The sequence below is a fragment of the Cavia porcellus genome, unplaced genomic scaffold (assembly GCF_034190915.1).
Source record: "Cavia porcellus strain 051 isolate PalLab524CR breed Dunkin Hartley unplaced genomic scaffold, mCavPor4.1 scaffold_9, whole genome shotgun sequence".
In the NCBI taxonomy this organism is placed as follows: Eukaryota; Metazoa; Chordata; class Mammalia; order Rodentia; family Caviidae; genus Cavia; species Cavia porcellus.
In genome coordinates this window covers 50,837,683-50,857,103 of record NW_026947492.1, presented here as the reverse complement: position 1 = coordinate 50,857,103, position 19,421 = coordinate 50,837,683, and the positions used below count along the sequence as shown (strand labels likewise).

The 19,421-nt window shown below is 39.2% G+C and overlaps 1 protein-coding gene across 3 annotated transcripts in view; it reads right to left on the bottom strand.

Annotated features, from left to right (window-relative positions):
* Nucleotides 1-19,421, bottom strand: part of Rab30 (RAB30, member RAS oncogene family) — a 91,039-nt gene that overhangs the window by 49,659 nt on the left and 21,959 nt on the right. Inside the window, exon 1 of one of the 3 annotated variants that reach the window (XM_013151170.3) lies at nucleotides 4,628-5,281. The exons of the other annotated variants lie outside the window; for them this stretch is intronic. The gene's annotated coding sequence lies outside the window, so the exon portion shown is untranslated. Of the gene's footprint in view, nucleotides 1-4,627; nucleotides 5,282-19,421 lie in introns of those variants that run through there. 3 annotated transcript variants of the gene reach the window in all.

Here is a 19,421-nt window from a genome sequence, read left to right as displayed (position 1 = left end):
ACGCCCGGCTAAACATCTTTATTCTTGGAAGATAGACTGCTGAAACGAGCATTTGGAATGAAGTGTTATGTTTGCACCTTACTTTCAAATGGTTCAACATGCACATATGCATATGTACTTGGGAAATGAGGCAAAAATATCAGCAATTGCTTAATGTAGGTGGATGTCTATTTTATTACTCTCAAATTTAATTTCTTCCTTTGTGTGTGTGTGTGTGTGTGTGTGTGTGTGTGTGTGTGTATGTGTATGTGTGTAGTATACTGGGGTTTGAACCTCAGGTCCCATGCCTGCTAGGAAAAGTGTTCTACCACTAAGATATATTCTCTGTCCTGAAATTTTTTTGTGATTAAAATTTGGAGGAAAATATTTTCAAGTCATTCTGGTGAAAACTTGGCTTGGAAAACACTGTTTTATCTAACAGATTTATTCTTGGAGTTAGGAAAAAAAGATTTCTAATATATAATATACCATAAATGCTCTGAAGTCAATGGTGTTTATGAGAAACTTATATCACCATCTTCCAGTTAATTGTTCACAAGCCTACATTTGAAATAGGGTCTGCTTAAAATAGGCAGAGAACAGACTTGCAATGTTGGTTAATGAAAGAGGGACGCGAAAGCACAAAGAGTTGTGTACAATGGACATTTGAGTTATGACCAGCCTGACATACTGATAACTTGGGTTAGGACTGGAATTTTAACATGCAACCAAAATCTTGAGTTACAATGTGAATGCTGGCTGCTTGTGCTTGCAGATGGTCTCAGATACAGATTTAATTTTTAAAGAGTTTTGGAAGGAGCATTACAACATCCTTTCCTGTAGGGGATAACTGAGAAATCCTGGATCCATGTCTCTCTAAGGACACCAAGATCTGCCTGTATACAGGAAACACTTTGAAGGCTTTGTAGAGGAGCCTGAGCCTTCAATCAACAACTTGAGTTACTCCCAGCCCTCGCGAACAAATTGTGCTTGTGAATCCAGAGCCCATTGCACTCAACTCCTCCTTGCTCCCTAATTCCTAATATCTGCTAAATACTTATCAAACCAGTCTTTTCCTCTCTCCATTCCTGCCACAGCTCTGACACAAACTATAGCCTATCTTGTATAAACTCTGGTAAAAGTAGCAGCTAATCACCTTTGTGTCCAGCCCTACCCAGGTCAGATTCATTTTCCACAAACTCATAGGTAAGTACCCCACACCACATGCTAAACAGTTCATTTTCCAACTAAAAATCCTAAAAAACGGCTTCTCCTAGCTTTCAAAATCATGTTGAAAACTCATCAGCCTGTTTATAACACCTCCTCAACTTCTGCAACCTGACCTGACTCACATTTCAAGGCCCACGAATACTGAATTCTTCATGCTGTTTCTTACCCGTATGCTCAGTTTCCAGTCCCTTCAGTCCCTGTACTCTTACTTCACCTTGCTTAGGAACTCCCCTCCTTCCTAGGATTTGATACTTTTCACATGTCTCTTTTCAATCCCATTACATCTTGGGCGCTTCCATCTGGTTCTCCCATAATACCTTGCACACAGCTTAATCAATGGAATCACCCCATTAGCATAATTATTTATTTACAGAACTTTTTATTCCATGAAGTGTTTGGGAAAAGGGTTTTATTTGTTTGTCATCATACTACTGTACTTACTTCTACTTTGCCTTTTCTCATCTCTGAAATGGGAAGAATATCATTTTAAAGACTGAGGTAAGTATTCAGCGTTCACCCCAAGCATACGACAGGCCTTGAACACATTTGATTTACATTCTTAGCAACTCCAGTTTTTGCTTTGTGGTTCTGCTTTTCAGGACCAGCCTCTTCTACTGGCCCTGAGTCCTCATGGGAAGCCTGCCACCCGTCCCCCATCTGTATGCCTGAGCAGTGATGGTCTCAAGCCGCAGCCTCTCTTGTGCTGCTCCCTGCCAGTGCACTCTGGACTCCAGGATGACTCAACTAAGGAACCGATGCAATGCTGCAAATATTTCTAGGTAACTGTGCAAGTCAGCGTCCCAGATGATAAAATGATCAAACATGTCCATGATCTCCTAATGCAGGGGAGAGGTGGGGATACAACTAGAAGGCAATAGAAACAGAAAAAGTAAAAGCTATATACACAGGAAAGCCTTGAAGGAAGAGGCGTATAAACTAACCACAAAAGCTGGAATCATGCTGAGGAGCTCTATTTCCTGAAATGTGCTCCTGCTCCACAAACCAAAAGTAAAATCAACTTAGGAAATACTGTCTAATACACATGCCCTTGGGAGGTTCGCAATGCACTGCAACAAGGCTCTGCAAAGTCTGCGGTAAGGAATCTTATTTCACTGTGTTAATTCAGCATCCCAAATTTCCTTAACAACTCCTTCACTACTGCGTTCCTCCTGAAGGTTATGTAAAGCACCTTAGGTTATATACTTTAAGAAACAACAGTGTGAAATAAAATAGATTGGGGAAAAAAAAAAAAGAAACAACGTGTTACATACTGTATTTGCTTTTAAAGTAGACCCCCGCATAGATAATACCTTAATATCAGATCTTTCAAGAAGATAGCAATTTCTAAAACTGTCCTGATACTCTGTCCAAAGAGAAAGGGCAGCAGAAATCACTGCAGAGTAGCTGGCACAACAAAACATTCTCTTTTTTTCTCTAGTGTGAAGCCAACTGTAGACTTGGCTTTCTATCAGAGGAAAGAAAGAATACATGTCCGACCAGGTCCATTCCTTCTTTATTAAGATGTTTACATTCATGTAGCTAACCTCCTCTCTCCCCCGTCTGCCACTGACTGGGTAAAACACACCAGAGCTGAAAGCAGGAGGTGCAGGGTTACATAACAACAAGCTAACAAGGCATTTTTGGTCTTTAATACGTACTAAACAGTGGTGCTTGCAAAAGACAATAAGGATAGTGGCACTGTATGCTTGTCTGTCCCCACCACTGGATGCACAATGCTGAATTATCCAGTCTGTGAGTTAACAAATGTTTACTGCCTGTGAGGCATTGTGCTGATGGTACAGAGAAAAAGAAGACAGAATCCTACTCCCAAGTTCCGCTTCACAGGCCAGTGGGGCAGACAGGAAACAGACTGCAATGCAGCACGCAAAGTGCAAGCCAAGGGTTCTCTAGCAGCGGTGAGGAGAAATGCCAGGTAGGCACAAACCAGAGACTTCTTAAATTTGCCTGGAGTTAAAGTCAGAAGAGATGTATGTTAAAATAAGAAGATTCTTCTTCTTAAAAGATTAAAAGGGAGCCTCTGAGGCAAATGCATACATAAAAGAAGATGCTAGGGAGTTCAGGAGAACAGGATAAGATAGGGTGAGACCAAAAAGAAAAAATAAGCACAAAGTTTCTGGAGAAGGTAGCACACAATACAATTGCATCTAATTTCATTTATCCCCCAACACCCATAAAAATTCACTGAAGTGCTTCACTTTTTTCTCTTACCGAAAGAACTTACAAGTACAGAGACAGATAAAGAACAGTGTCAAATTTTGAAAGTTTGAGAAAGCAGATGAGTAAGCAGTAAGTGATTTAGCAGACTCATATCTGCATCCTAAACCAAAAACAGGCAAAGCTGAGAATTCAGCTGATTTAAAAACCATAAAATCCTTTAAAAAGCACAGGAACGGGCAGTACCCTGTACTTCTAGGACAAAAGCATAGGATGCTAGGATAAGGAACACAAGGGAAAGCTGCTCAAGAAGTTCCTAGGTGCCTCCTCCTCCTCCTCCTCAAGACAGAATTCTGGAGGTTTAAGCCTCAGGAGAGTGTAACACAGAAATGTCTAGTATTTCTTTGAAAACAATTTGGAAAGGGAGATTAGGGACCCAGATGAAACACAAATGAATAGGAGTGCTTGCCAGCATATACAGGGCCCTCCATTAATCAAGCACACACATACTCACATACACACACACACACACACACACACACACACACACACGTCTGTAAACTGATACCCAGTACCCCTTAGTGATGACCACATGGGGTTGCACTGTGCCATCCTCTCCACTTTCACGAATCTTTGTGGTTTTTCTGTAACAGAAAGAGTGTCACAAACCTGGAAAGACCCAGCAAGGCTGAGAAGAAAACACACTCAGCACAAAGCATTGTAAAGTCGCACTATGAAAATCTCCCTGTTCCTTCTATTTGCGACTATCAGATCTCTGTTAGGCACACTCTTACTCTGCGAAGGAAGTGGATGCAAACTAGGAAAAACCTGAAGATGCTGACACCAGAGGCTCCTAACAAAAGCTTGTGCAGATAACGCTACAATAAGCCTCAGAACTAATGATCCACTTCCTACAGTCCGAGTTTTCTGACAACATTTTAAAACAGTAATTATATTTTTAAAATGCATTTACCTACCATACAATTACCCTTCTAAATTATACAAGGTCTAGAATATTCACAGAGCTGTACAAACATCACCACAATCAACTTCAGAATATTTTCATCTCCATACCACCAAAAAGCTATATATCCTCACTAGCAGTCATTTTGCATTCCCCTGCTCCCCAGGCCCGGGCAGCTGTGAATCTATTTTCTGTCCGTATAGATTTGCCTATTGTAGACTCTCATATAAATGAGGTCATACTGTATGCAGTCTTTAGTGAGTGGCTTCTTTCACTTACCATAATGTCAAGGTCTTGACAACCTTTTTCCTCCCACTCTTAATCCGGAACAACAGAGCCAAGGATCATTTTCAGAATGACATTTTGTGCAAGCCTCAGATGAGGATACGGACCTCGACAAATGCAAAAAAAGCAACTTGAAGGAAACAGATACAATGCAGGATGAGGCTGGGGGAGGGGTACCATAATATTCTCACAAAACTGTGTCCAAAGAACAAAAATAGAACACTATAAAAAGGAAACACTTTGAGAACATGAAGAACTCCTAGAAACTGACAACGTAATAGCAGGAAATATTTTTAAAGCACAATAATAAAAGGATAGAAAGATAAATGTGAAGAAATCTAGAGAATAAAATTAAAAGACAAAGATACAGAAATCAGAGGACAGAAGTTAAGAAGTTCCAGAGGGCCAACACAGGATAGCTCCATCTTCATGAATTAAATTCCCAAGAGAAAACAGAAAAATGAAAATTTGTAATAATACAATCCAAACTTCAGCAGAAATGAAGGATTCAGGTCACCGGGATGAAATGAAGTTTCCATGAAATTTCAGAAAACTGCAGACCAAAAATTCCATGATTTATCAGAGAGGAAAAAAGCTAACAGGCTATATTACAAAAGATTAGAAATCAGAACCCTTCCAACTTTTCTATAGCAAAAGGAAAACAACAAAGCAGTAACTTTAAATGGTAAAGGAAACTGATTTCCAATTTAGAATGCAACTGCCAGGCAAACTATAGATCAAGTATGAGAATAAGACAAAGGCACTTTCAAGTACCCTGGTCTCATGAATTCACATTCTAGGTAATTTTTTTTTTTTTTTTTGAGACAAGGTCTTGCTATGTATTCAGGATGGGCTTGAACTCACTAGATAGCCAAGCTGCCTTTGAACTTGCGGCACTCCTCCTGTCTCAGTCTTCCAAGGGCTGGTATTACAGCATATCCTACCAAGCCCAGCCCCATGCAAATTTTTTTTTAAAGCCCTAGAGACTGATGGTATATAAAAAACAGAGGATGAGGAAAGACCAGCCAAGAGGACCCCAACAAGACAACCACATGCAGAAGTCAAACCAAGTGGAAAAATACAACTCAAGGCAGACATTTTGGGGATGATCATCACCAAAAATCCACTGCTATTAAAACCTTTTGTGTTGTGATTCTAAATCTTTTAAACATATGGTTATAAAATTTTCAAATGCAAAAACAGACCCTTCTATCTGCTACCCAGATTCAACAATTCATAGAAATTGCTATACTGACCATCTATTCACTTTTTTCTATTTTTTCTTTAAATAATATAAATTTCACATTATACTATTCTATCCCTATGTGCTTCACAACTTGCCTCTTCTTACAATACTGTTATCACATAAAGCCTTAAAATATTAACAGCTATTTTATTTTATTTCATTTCATGTTATTTTATTAGCTCTCACTATCTTGCTTCAACTGGTCCTAAACTCCTGGGCTCAAATAATGTACCCACTTTAGCTTCCCAAATAGCTACTAGATGTTCACCACCACGCTAACAGTGATTCTTTCTGTCACCTAGCACACAGTCCACAATAAAATTCCCCCAAGATGTAAAAAATGCCTTTTTATAATTACACTATGTCTTAGTTACTTTCTTATCACTGGAATACAGTATGCAACTCCCTCAACTTTTTTAACTTAACTATGCTGGATGTGTTACTTAAATCACCACACAGTAGACTGAAAAACAGTGTGTCTGCATTCAAGAAATATACAGCACGCAGCACACTTGGCTATTATCCAAAAGGTTGGTGGCTCTGAGATCACTCAGGGATGAGCTAGTTCCGTGAGTGTAGGTCAGGTTTCTTACCATCATACCAGACTATTCTCACCATTTAAATAAAGAAAATTCAAGAACATATACTTCAGAGCATGTGTCTGCTGTCAAAGGTAGATAGAATGGGAAGAACGAGCCCAGATGTGTGTTTATTAATCTCAGCAAACCAGTGATAGATATAAGGCAGGAAAGTGGATAATCCCAGCTTTGGCTCCTCTGAAATTCAGGCTGGTTTCTGGCAGTGAGGCTGGAACCTGATCTGTTCAGCCTGCAACATTCCACGTAGCCCCTGCCGGCTTGAACTTTGGCTACTTGCTAGTTTGAACTAAGCTGCTTGACTTTCTGCAGACTTGAACTTGGTTCTGCCTCACCCTGACCGTAGGAGCCACTAGCTAGAGCTAGCCCAAAGTTGCCCTGAGTTCCCAGCTCAGTTGGCCCCTCTCCAAGATGGCTACTGGCCAATTGCTCTCTCCTGGGAGATGTGTGACCCTGAATTGCTCCCCAGTCACAGCAGTGTGCCGTACCCAAAGCTCCATTTCACTGGTCCATGCTGTGAAGGCCACCAAAGTCCAGTAGTCACCAAGCATCTGCGCTCTCAAGTCACCCCTCTCATGCACCAAGCCAAGGCTCAGGGAAAAAGCCCTGCCTGCCACCTTTTTCTTCTTCATTGAAGTCTTTCTCTTCACTCTCCCTGTGGCTGCAATTGTTGCTTCAGATCTTTGCTGGATCCCAAGCATCCACTTTCCTTCTTTTCTCATGTTGCTAAATTCCAACATGTAGATACCAACTCTCAGAGAAGCTATTTCTCTCATGCTCAATACTCTGTGATGTTTGGTATTTTGTTTTATACAGTGTCTTGCTATGTAGTTGAGGCTGACCTTGAGCTTACTATGTGGTAGGGGCTGACCTCAAATTTATGGTAATCCTCCTGCCTCAGCCTCCCAATCTGGGATTACAGGTATGTGCCAACATGCCTGGAAACTCCCACAATTTAAAGTTAAGAAAGGTTTTTTTTTGATCCACAGTTTATAAAGGTTTCTGTCCATAGTTGGCTGGCTCCAATTTAGTGCAACATGTTAGAGGAGCATAGCAGAGGAGACTTGTTGATGGCATGGCAGTCAGGAAATGAGAGAGACCAAGATTAAGGAGGGAGGGAGCTATACCCTTCTAGGCCACACCCCCAATGACACAGTTCCTCCAACCAGGCTTCAATTCCCAAATCACATTTAGCCACAAACTCATCAGTGGATTCACTGATGAACATCACATACCCATGATTCAATCACCACCCAAAGGCTCCATCTATGAGTGCACGAGGCTTTGGGAGGATATCTAAATGTAAACCATAATGCACTGTTATGGACTGAACTATATTATCCCTAAAATTCATATGCTAAAGCCCTAACCAAGATATTGCCTTTAGAGAGATAACCAAGTTAAATGGAGGCCACTGGGGTGGCCCTAATCTAATCTGGTCAGTGTCCTTAACCATTTGCCAATTCAATTATTTAAATACAGGATGACCAAAAATTGCATATTTTTTTCATTAATTTTTAGACAATAACATAACAGGAAATATGAAAACTCAAGCAACACTCAGGACAGTCAGTACATATACTAGCCCTTCCCAAGTGACACTGAAGTAAACTGTTAAGTGGCTAAAGAACAGAGAACACAGACAGCACAGATATGAGAGATGTGGGAGCAGAGAGAAATACCTATGTGAAGAGGTATAAGAGAGAAGCCTTCTGTAATCCAATGAGAAAACACTACTGGCATCTGATCTTGGATTTCCAGCCTCCAGAACAGTAAGAAAAATTTCAGTATGCTTAGCCTACGGCATTCTATTATGGTAAATCTAGCAAACTAAGTAAACTATCCAGATCAAAATAAAGTTCACATATTACATTCAGTTACAAATTTTTGGGTTTTTTTTCTTCTTTTTTAAGACAGGGTGTATGTTGTTCAGGCTCAAGCAATTCTCCTTCTTGCCTCTTTAATAGCTGAGATTAGAGGCATATCACTTAATCTGATTATATTTCTTAAATCACTCTATTTTTTCATGCTATTGATTTGTCACAGGAGTCAAGTCAGTTGCCCAATGGGATGTTCTATGTATCCGTTTACTTCCTTACAGTATAATTCAACTCACGATTCCTTCTTATCTTTCCAATAAATGAAAGTTAGCACTAGAGGCTTGTTTAGGTTCAGGGGTCGACTTTAGGGAAATACATTTCATCTCTTTTTAACTTCACAGTGTACAGGCACACTTTCCTCGATCCTCTTCTGACTCTATTTGTCTTGATGCTGATGAAGCACCTGCTTGCCTCCTCCCTGCTACCTGTCTCAGTTAGTGGTAGAATTCACTTCATCCTGCAGGAGAATTTGCTTTGACTACTTCCTGAGAACTGCAGGTAGGCTAGAAAGAGACTAGAGGTGGAAAAGACAGAGCAGCAGCTCACTGTCTATGCCCACACTCCAACCAAATGTCTAGTACCTTCCAGAACATATTCCAGTAGCGGTGAAACTGTTATTTCCTGGGATTTATTTACAACTTTTCCCACTTACTTCATCATCAGGCCTTTCTACAACCTCTAAAAGAGATTAGAGGTTATACCTAATAGAAGCAATGTTAGCAATGTTATTTTTTTCTTGTAATGCTTGCTTTTGTCTTTAAAAAACTACATGATGTGTTTAATACTACAAACATGGGTGGATAAACCAAAAAGAAAAGAAAGGAATGAAGAACACGAAAGTCAAGACAATCATGGCCGCTGGTGAGAAGGCTATGCAAGCTGATTCAAGGTGCCAGCGATGTTAATCAACTGGATGGTGGATACATAATTTTAATTTTCTTCCTTAAATTGTATATGTACATTTAAAGCACTCTTAGGTAAACATTATATGTTTTATGTTAATAGTTTTTCTGTGAGCAGTCCACTGTGGTTAACACACAGAAAAAACTGTTCTTGTCATCAAGAACGGAAAAGCCTGGAAAGGGAGTTTATTCTAAAGGTAAATGACCTCAGTCTTGTTCTCTTGGGAGTGATACCAGGGAACATTTATACCTAAGATCAATGAAAGTGGCATTCTTACATTCTATCCATCAAAAATAATAGAAAAACACTTTTCTTTTACTAAGGTACCTAGGGATGAAATATCTGATATCTTATGCCTCTCCGTGAGAAACAATAATATAGTTTTGAGGTATATTTCCAGTAAGAGATGCTCCAGCTTGCCCTAGAGAACATATTTCCCTCAAATTCATAGATGACATAAAGCCGGGAGGGATGCCTAGCAAATGCCTTAGATGACAGAGTTGAAATATGTTTTGATAAGCTGGAATGACAGGTGAAACCTAGTCCAATTTATAATACCATCTACCATTTGTTAAGAACTTATGATATGCCAAGAGTGCTAAACAATTTATCTCATTTAATCCTCACAACCACACTGCAAAGCCAAGACTCAGGAATATAACTGGCTCAAGGTCATCAAGAAAGTTAACCATAGAATCATGACTGGAACCTAGGTCTTGCAAATTAAGCTTCAATCTCAAGTGAGATTCTGTCAGCAATCAGAAATAAATGTTTAAAACTGAATCTTCTTTTTTCTGATTCAGCCCGTCACCACGAGAGAAGTGCTTTCAACCCCAACCTCCCTGCAGCACCTCTCAAGAATGATCAGACCTGGCTTATTTTATGAATGTACCTTGGGGACCCTTTGGCAGCTACTTGGGAACCTCCATATGGCCTCAAGAGCAAGTTTGTCCTCAAAAGCAAGAGGTAACAGTACATATTTCCAACGAGGCTGTGTCTGCCTCCTCTCTTTAAGAGTTGGAAAAACTCAGGCTCTGCAATTATAGGGGTCCCTCCATGCAAAGATTGCTGAGCAAATCCCCTCAGTCAGGCTGCTCCCCATTTTCAATTTTCTCTTGTCTTCAGGGCATAGCTAAGAAAACAGCACAAATAGCTCCAGTCCGCAGTCATACCCAATGAAGCAATCTCGAAAGACAGCCAGAGAATTTTAATGAAAACCAGAAAACCTCCGGCTGCTAAGTCCAACTGCAGTCCAGGCCCCGCAGGCCTTCCCTCTGCAGTTAAGAAGCCCTGAGCCAGCTTTGTCCCAAAGAGCAGGCAAGAAAATCCATTCTGCATTCAGTAACGCTTTTCATAGCAGTCACTTTCCTGGGTTATTTGGGCAAAAGCAACATAAATTCTAACTGCAACAAGACCCAGAAACCCTGAGTAGTATAGGGTGTGGCTGCAGCAGATCTGCACCAACAGATTATGAAACAGTCATTTAAAAAAGCAGAGAGAGAGAGAGAGAGAGAGAGAGAGAGAGACAGCCTTTTCCTTCTGCCAAAGCTGTCTGCCCACAGCTGCATACAAGGCTAGTGGGGAATCTTAACAAGCTTAAAGGGGCCATATTTCAAATGCTTCAGAGACAAAGAGAGAGGAAAGGAGTACTTCCACCAACTGATTTTGTATCAGAAACTCTGATACCGTTTCACCATCACTACTGGGTGGGAATTGTAAACTGCAAAGGATAGATAAGAATAGAATTCAGAGAGGCTGGAAACTTGTTTATGCCACACAATTGGCAAACGGGGTAACCAAGACTCAAAGTTTGGTATGGATGAAGCTCAGCAAAAACGTCAAGTTGAAATCCTAATCTACCTTGCCTAATAGAAAGAATGATCATTTACTGAACATTGGTTAAGATTTCTGTATGAATTATATCATTCAATCATCACTGCAATCAGATAAGATAGGAATCATTATCCCCGCCTTTACATTGAACAAAGTAAAGGCTTAGACATTAGGTAACCTGATCAAGGACACTGCATCATCAGAATTTGAACCCAGGGCTATCAAATTCTAGAACTTTTCATTTTAAAACTCTACCCACTCTAACAGCCTGGAGAAGGAAACCATTTAGGGCCTCACGAGAAGTATACAAGTTGCACAGAGATTTCTGCTTTCCTTCTTAGCAGGCGTACTTCTACAAGTCTCCTAGTATCCTTCAGTAGAGGCACAGAACCTCTGGGAAGGCTGATTCCTGCATTTCCGCTTCCCCATGCACAGTGGGCTCTGCTAACCCTACCCGTATGAAGAAGGCTGCTGCCATGACCCAGACATCCCCAGGAGCACAGAGGCAGCCAGCAGGCTGTGCTCCACAGGCCACACAACCTCACAGCAGCCCCCAACAGCTCACAAGCCCATTATGTATTCTTAACAGGAAACCAGGTGCCTCCTCCTAAAGCAACTATGATTTCCCAGGAGAAACAGCTGTCTAGACATAGCATCCTAATCCATTTGGACAAGAAATGGGGCACACAACGTCAGGATTAATCATTTAAATTTGGGAGCCTATGAAGGCTCTGGGCTTGGTACCTCTGGGCTATTAGGTTGAGAATCACCCAGCATAAGAGCTGAAATCCTGGGTTCCCAGTCAGCAAAGTGCTTGCCAAGGAATACATAACTATCCTGTACCTAGGCCATGAGCTACATGCACAAAGGCACACTACATAAAAAATTCCATTAATTAGATTGAAACATAATAGAATTCTCTTTTTTTATTTTAAAGAGAATAAAACAAAACAGAACAGAACAAAGCATATCAGAACAAAACACTGCAATCAACACAGGATTTCAAAACAAGACCACAGGAAATCAACAGTGGTTACCATAATGTCTCTTGTTTTCTTTGAAATAGTTGTCCATATCTTCACACACAATCAATTCAAACAAGATAAAATAGTATAAAACCAATCAAAACATAAGAATGAAAGCATTACAGGTCTTCAAAACCAGACAACAGGAAAATCAATAATGGTTACCATAATGTCTTTTGTACTCTTTGAAACAGCTGTCCATACCTTCACATATACTGAAATTAAATAATATAAAACAGGCTAAAACCAATCAAAACAAAGAATAAAAGCATTACAGGACTTCACAACAAGATGATAGGAAATCAGCAATGGCTACCATAATATCTGGTTTTCTTCAAAGTAGCTGCTCAAACCATCATATGTAATAAAATCAATTCCTGTAAACTCTTTAGAAATTCTAGGCATACATAAGCCTATCCATGTACATCTATCCTTTCTGTATTAGAGGGAAAAACAAAAAAAATTATGAGGAAAAACAAGAAACAAAAGAGACAAATAAATAACAATAACAGCTCAAAACAATGACAATATAGGCTTTCAAAATGAGGTAGTAGGAGCATAACTAAGGTTATTGTTTTGCATAATTGATAGAATTTTTTATACATGTTCAGAATTAAACATGCTTTGAGGTAGATTAGGCACAATATGTGCCAGGTATCATATACAGCAAGTACATTCACTGCTGATATTTTCATTTACCTTCACAATACTTTATGATGTAGACAGGATTACTATTAGGCAGTTGAGGCAACTGAAGCACAGAGAAGTAATGTAATTTGCCTAAAGTTACACAGGAAGTGGTAACAGCTAAATTCAAATCTATGTTTAATATGATCTCGGCACCTTTTCATTCTGTCAATTATGAGTCTACTCAATCCTCAGAGGAGAGATGACTATTCAGATCTGAGAGGTAGATACAGGATGATGAGGCCTCAGAAGAGTGATCAGGCCAGGCCTCTCTGAGAAGTGGATTTGAGCTGAGACCTGAAAGATGAAATGGGTCAGCCATTCACAGAGCTAGGAAAAGAAAAGTATAGGCAGAAGGAGCCAGAAATGCAAGGGCTAAGTGCAGGAAAATGCTTGGCATGTCCCAGGACACAAAGGAGACCCAGGACTGAGGCTGCATGGGCAACAGGGAAGATAGACGGCCTCAGATGGAGCAGAACTTTGGAAAGCCATGGGAAAAAGTTACGATTTTGTTTGAAAGGCAATGGGAAATCACAGAAGAGGTTTAGTGAGGTTTCGATATGACATGATCTGATTTGTGCTTCACAGGGATAATTCTCTTACTACTGACAAGAAGAACTGTAGGAAGTCAAGAGCTAGGAATCAGGGGAGAAATGATGGTGGCCTGGGCCAGGGTGAGGGGTGATGGTGGGAGAAATGGATTCCATATTTGGGGACAGGACTGAAAAGACCTGCTGATAGACTGTGATGATCTGCATGTACGTGGTAAAGGGAACAAACTCCTAGGTTCTACCTTGCACAAATGAGTGAATGGTGATGCCATTTATTAAGAGAAAGACAGAAGGAAAAGCAATGTGCTCAGAAGATGACCACAGCCAGGTGTGGTGGCACATGCCTGCAATCCGAGTACTTGGGAGGCTGAGGCAGGAGGATCACCATGAGTTTAAGGCCAGCCTGGGCTACACAGTGAGACTCTTGTTTCAAAATAAACAAGCAAAAAAAAATGAAGATGACCTCTCTATCTTCGGTATCACCCAAGAAGAAAAAAGAAAGTAGATACAGTTGTATTTGTTAAGAAGCTATGACTTCAAAGGCTCGAAACTGCTTAACTTGGTAAAGAGAAGGCAGTTGGGGGTTAAGACAAACAGTAAACTGAAAAAATCTGAACGTTTGCATTAAGAAACAGGAGCTGGGGCTGGGAATTTAGCTCAGCGGCATAAGCACCTGCTTTGCAAGCGTGTGGTCATGAGTTTGATCCCAGGTACCAAAGAAAAAGAAAAAGAAACAGGACTCTGACTTACTTTGTTTGGCTATCACTGCCAAACTGGAGTGGAAGTTTGGGAAAAAGGAGTTCGGCTTGACAGGAGGAAGGGCTGTCTCATGGTCAAACCTTTGAAAAGTGAGATGGCACACACACAGAAGTAGGTGGGGGAGAAGAAGGATTTGTCTTTGGAGTTGTTAAAGAATAAACCTGATGAATCCTTAACCAGATGACTAGAGAGACAGTTCAGGTAATTGGGTAGGTAAAATACTGCCTCAGATCCTGCTAAGCCCTAGCATTCTACACTTTTAAGATAAAATTAATGTGGCCTACTAGGCTGGAGTTTCCCCAGAAAGGCAGAACTTCCCACTTACGATTTATCGCTCAGAAAGCAAATCAGAACAGTCCACTATTAGCTAAGTTCAATCACCATACAGTAACTTCTAGTTTACTTCTAATTATCATACAAAATGTCAAAAGATTTTTGGTGTAGGTGAAAGGTAAATTACAGATTTAAATATACCACATTTGCAGTTTGTTAGCTCTATGTCCTCTAGCAAACTACTTAAGTCTCAGTTTCTATCTTTGACATGACATATGGAGAAAAAAATGCCTAATTTAGGATATTTGCTGTGAGGACCTGCCACCTAATACTTTCTGACAGCTGACATTCATTACTGTACAACTATATATGATGAACATATGCTACATGCATTTTCTTCATAAAATTCTCACAACAACCCAAAAGGTAACGAAGTCTATATTATTATCCCTGTCTCAAAAATTATAAGACAGGCTGGAGATACAGCTCAGTGGCAAAGCACCTGTATGGTGAGCATGAGGTCCTGAGTTCAATTCCCAGTACAAAACAAAAAACAAAAAGTTAGAAGACCGATTTGTAGAGGTTAAGTAAGAAATCATAACTAGTAACCAGGCATGATGGCACACACCTATATTCCCTGCACTCACTCTGGGAGGCTGAGGCAGCCTTTTTTTTTTTTAATCTAAAAAAAATTTTTAATTAAAAAAAAAAAGCAAGAAAAGTTAAATGTCAGCCCAGAACCTATTTGGCAAGCACAGGATCCTGAGTTTGATTCCCTGTACAAAAAAAAAAAAAAAAAAAAAAAAAAAGTTGTAAGGCTCAGTACTAAGGTCCTGTGTTTAATACCAAGTTCTGCCCCAACACATATATAAAAAGTCATGTGGTTAGTAATTGCTCTAATTAGGAAAAGAAAAACTTCAAAAAAGGTAGAAAGAAAAAGACAGAAAAAGCCATATTTAGATAATGTGGTGAGGAGAAAAGTGACCTACTGTTAGATTTAACAAATAATTCAACTCATTGACTAGACATTTAATAAATATTTGGTGACCATACAAATGAATAATTGAATGAATAAATGATTCCAACAAACATGTATTGAGTTCCTACCAGGCATAGCATCAAAAAACTAGTGTTACATATCATTTGCACCAATTTAATTGAAAGTTTGCCATTAAAACAACAGTCTTCAAATAGCAGATAAACTGCCAGCATAAAAAAGTCTTAAGAAATGCCACTCTTATATACAGATCAAAAGAAATCTGAATTATTATTTTTCTTTCTCATAGCTGTCAAAACTGCTAGAGAAGTGCTCCAAGCTACAGCCATATGAGAAATACTTCATGGCCATAGAAGTACTCAGGGAACCAAAAACCACACAGTAAATGCAAGCTGAGGGAGAAGACAGGCCCAAAGTCAGGTACTATAGTTTGAATCTCACATGTTCCCCCAAAGGCCTGTGTATTAAAAGCTTAGTCCTCAGAAGGCACTACAAGAGGTGGTATAATCTTTAAGAGGCATGGCCTAGTGGGAGTTCTTTAAGTCACTGGTCTTTATGCCCTTGAAGTGGACTGTAGGACCTCAGCCCCTTTCTCTTTCCTTTTTTTTTGCTCTTTTATCATGCAGTGAGTGCTTTGCTCTACTATGCGCTCTTACCATAATGTGCTGCCTTACCACAGGCCCAAAGCAATGAAGCCAATCAATCATGAACTGGTATATCCAAAACTTTCAGGCAAAGTAAAACTTCTCTCCTTATAGGTTGACTATCTCAAATATTTTGTTGTAGTGACAGAACACTGATTAATGCAGCTAAGACTTCCAAAAGAAAGCACAAATCTAAGACAATAATGTCTTTAAAAATGGCTGATTTCAGTTGTGGAGGAAGGAAATCAAGTTTCAAAGGGCAATCTGATGAACAATTTAAAAAGTAAACAGATACAATTTTTAAATAAATTTGACATAAAAAGGAGAGGAAAAGTAGCCTGTTGAAGTGAAGCAAAGAAATGTTGATAAGCATATGCAGTAAAGAGCAGATGCCAAAAGAAAATGAAAACCTGCAGGCAGAAGATAGAGGAAATGCAAGAAGTAAACAAAGGCCAGATCTTAGGAAGACAAGAGGGAACAGGGCAGAATGCACAAGGAGAAGGCTAGCCCTAAGAGAGGAGAGGGCACTTCCTCTCTTCTGCACAGAGACAGCAATGCAGGAAGATCTTGATATACAGACACTGTGATAAGCTATTCAGAATTAAGCTTGATGAATACAAAGAGTGATCAAGATGGATGTCTTTTTAGCCTAAAATGATTATAAGTTCTTTTAGGCCATCCATAAGTAGATATTGAAAAAAACAGCAATTACTTGTATGTAAGTTCATGTGATTTGAAGAATGCTAACACTAAATTTCCAAACTCAAGTCAAATCTCTCTGTAGGAACCTGTACTTTGTGATTGTGAAATCTGGCAGATGCTCATTTTAGCCAAAAGATTGAATTTAGCATCACCAATAATCTATACAAATTAATATGGAATGCCTCTCATTATGATACAATAGGAAATATACATCAGCTACTTAAAATATTAGTACAAAATGCTTAATCCACATATAATCATGGAGAAATAATTAGACATTTCAGATTGTGAGATATTAAGAAACAAGGGCTAAAGTTTTTAAAATGTTATAATACAGAAAATCTTCCTTATATACAGATTTAAAGAGACTAAAATATATAAAATATATTTTATATTTGTATAAAAAATATATTTATTTAGCCAGGGATTTAGCTTGGTGGAGTAAGTGCCTGCCTCAAAAGTATGAGGTCATGAGTTCAATCCCTGGTGTCAAAAAAAAAAAAATATATATATATACTTTTATATAGATAAACATAGTTTTTTTGTGTGTGTGCACTTGTCTTTTTCCTTTTTATCGGTACCAGGGATAGAACTCACGACTGCCTGCTTGCAAGGCAGGCGCTTATGCCGCTGAGCTAAATCCCCAGCTCCGATAAACATAGTTTTTATAAAATATATACAAACCAAATTTAATGTGCAATTCTTGATTATAACCTAGATTAAAAACAAATCAGTAAGGCTTGGGATGCAGTTCCGTAGTAGAATGCTTGCCCAGATGAGGCCTTGGGGTCAATCCCCAGCACCACAAAACAAACAAAACAAAAAATTAATAGTTACATTAACATTTATAACATGAATTTTATTTGGACTACAGGAACATGACAGGTTATGTACAAAAGTGTCTGCAATTATTTGGGCTCTTTATTCATGCCCTTGAGCCATATGACTTCATAGTTCTTCCCACCAAAAACAACTTGTGACTTGCTCTGGCCAAAGACTACCAACATGGGACTGACGCTGGGCCAGTTCCAAGTCTAAGCCACCAAAGGCTCTGCCCACTTCCTCTCTTTCTCTCTCTCTCTCTCTCTCTCTCTCTCTCTCTCTCTCTCTCTCTCTCTTTCTGTCTCTCTCAGAACCTACCCGTAAGCCATGGGAGCAAGACTGGCCTACTCTCTATGAGACACCACAGCAGGCATAAGCCATTCAAACTGAGGTCAACTCAGACTGGCCAATTCCTAGTAGATCTGGCAGGTGACTGTACTTGTATGAGGACCCCAGCCAATCAGTTGATCCTGACCCATATCAGAAGAATCACTCAACTGACTCACTGTACTGTAAACATCAAGAAATGGAAGTTGTTTTAAGCTAGTAGGTTTTGTTATGACTTTTTACACAGTAAAAGCTAAGTAAGTGGAGGTAAAATTTAAATATAAACTGTATATTAGACAATATCATGGAATCGATGTCAAATTTCTAGAACATGGCAATGGTATTATGGCTATGTGGAAGAAAAAGGAGATAAAGTATTATATCTTCCCCCAACCAAATGTAAATATGATCCTTCTGTAAAGATAAAACAAATGTGGTAAAATTTTAAACAATTTGTAAATCTAAATGTGGGAGTTAGTGACTTTTTTTACTAATTTGGTTGTTTGAAATTTTTCAAAATAAAAGTTGGCAAAAACACATCGGCCCATCTCCAGAACATGGTGATACTGAATCTTCACCTGGTAACACAAAAAGCCACCAGGCAGTGAACAGGACCCTTCTCAGCCTTTCTGGCCAGCCTACCACTGCCCCCTCCTCCCACGGGCACCTACCACTACTGGCAAAGGAGGAGGGGAACAGACACAAACTGCAGTAAACCTGGGCTACACCCTCATACAATGACAAAATTCATTAGTAAAAAGAAATATTTAAAGGTAGGTCTTAATAACAAGTATTCATTAAGTGAGATTTCCTTCCTGATATAATAAAAAATGTGTAGGGTTGGATGAGACATAAAAGGAAAAAGTTTTGGCAAGAAACATCAGGAGGTCTTTGATCTATTTTGTGTTAGAAAACAAATATTCAAAATAGAGCAACAAATGTTTCTTTATTTTAAGAGATTTCTCAAACACCTACAAATGAGACAAGTGTGTTGTATTACATCTCTTCTCCCTTAAAATCTCTAAAAAGCCTTGCCAGTAAAACCTAAATCTTTTTTTTGCAACCGAATGAAAGCTCCTTTAATTAATTCAGATTTTCCCCCAAGTGATATGCAGCAATTATTAATGCTGCACATTGGCTTATTTGAACAAACCCAGGGACCTAGGTTCAAAGGACACAGCTTTCTGAACTAAAATCCAAGGACCCTGGCTTTATTATGCTGTATAAAAAATCCAACTAATAATAAATGGTAAACATATGCAATTCATCGTTCATATTTTAAAAAACCCAGTAATTTAAGTAAAGACTGTTTTCTAAACAATCTCTACAAATCTGTTTAAAAAGCTTTTGACTTCAAAAAAATTCCTCTAGAGATATCCTACAAGAGAGAAAAATCATTCAACTTACATTAAAAAAAGAAAGCATTGTAAGCATATAAACTTAACAAGTTGGCGGTTCTCACCTGTCAGAACTGAAAAATTGGAACAGTAAATATATTTTCGTATTATACATTACTTGGCTTGAAATCAAACCCATGCCTGAT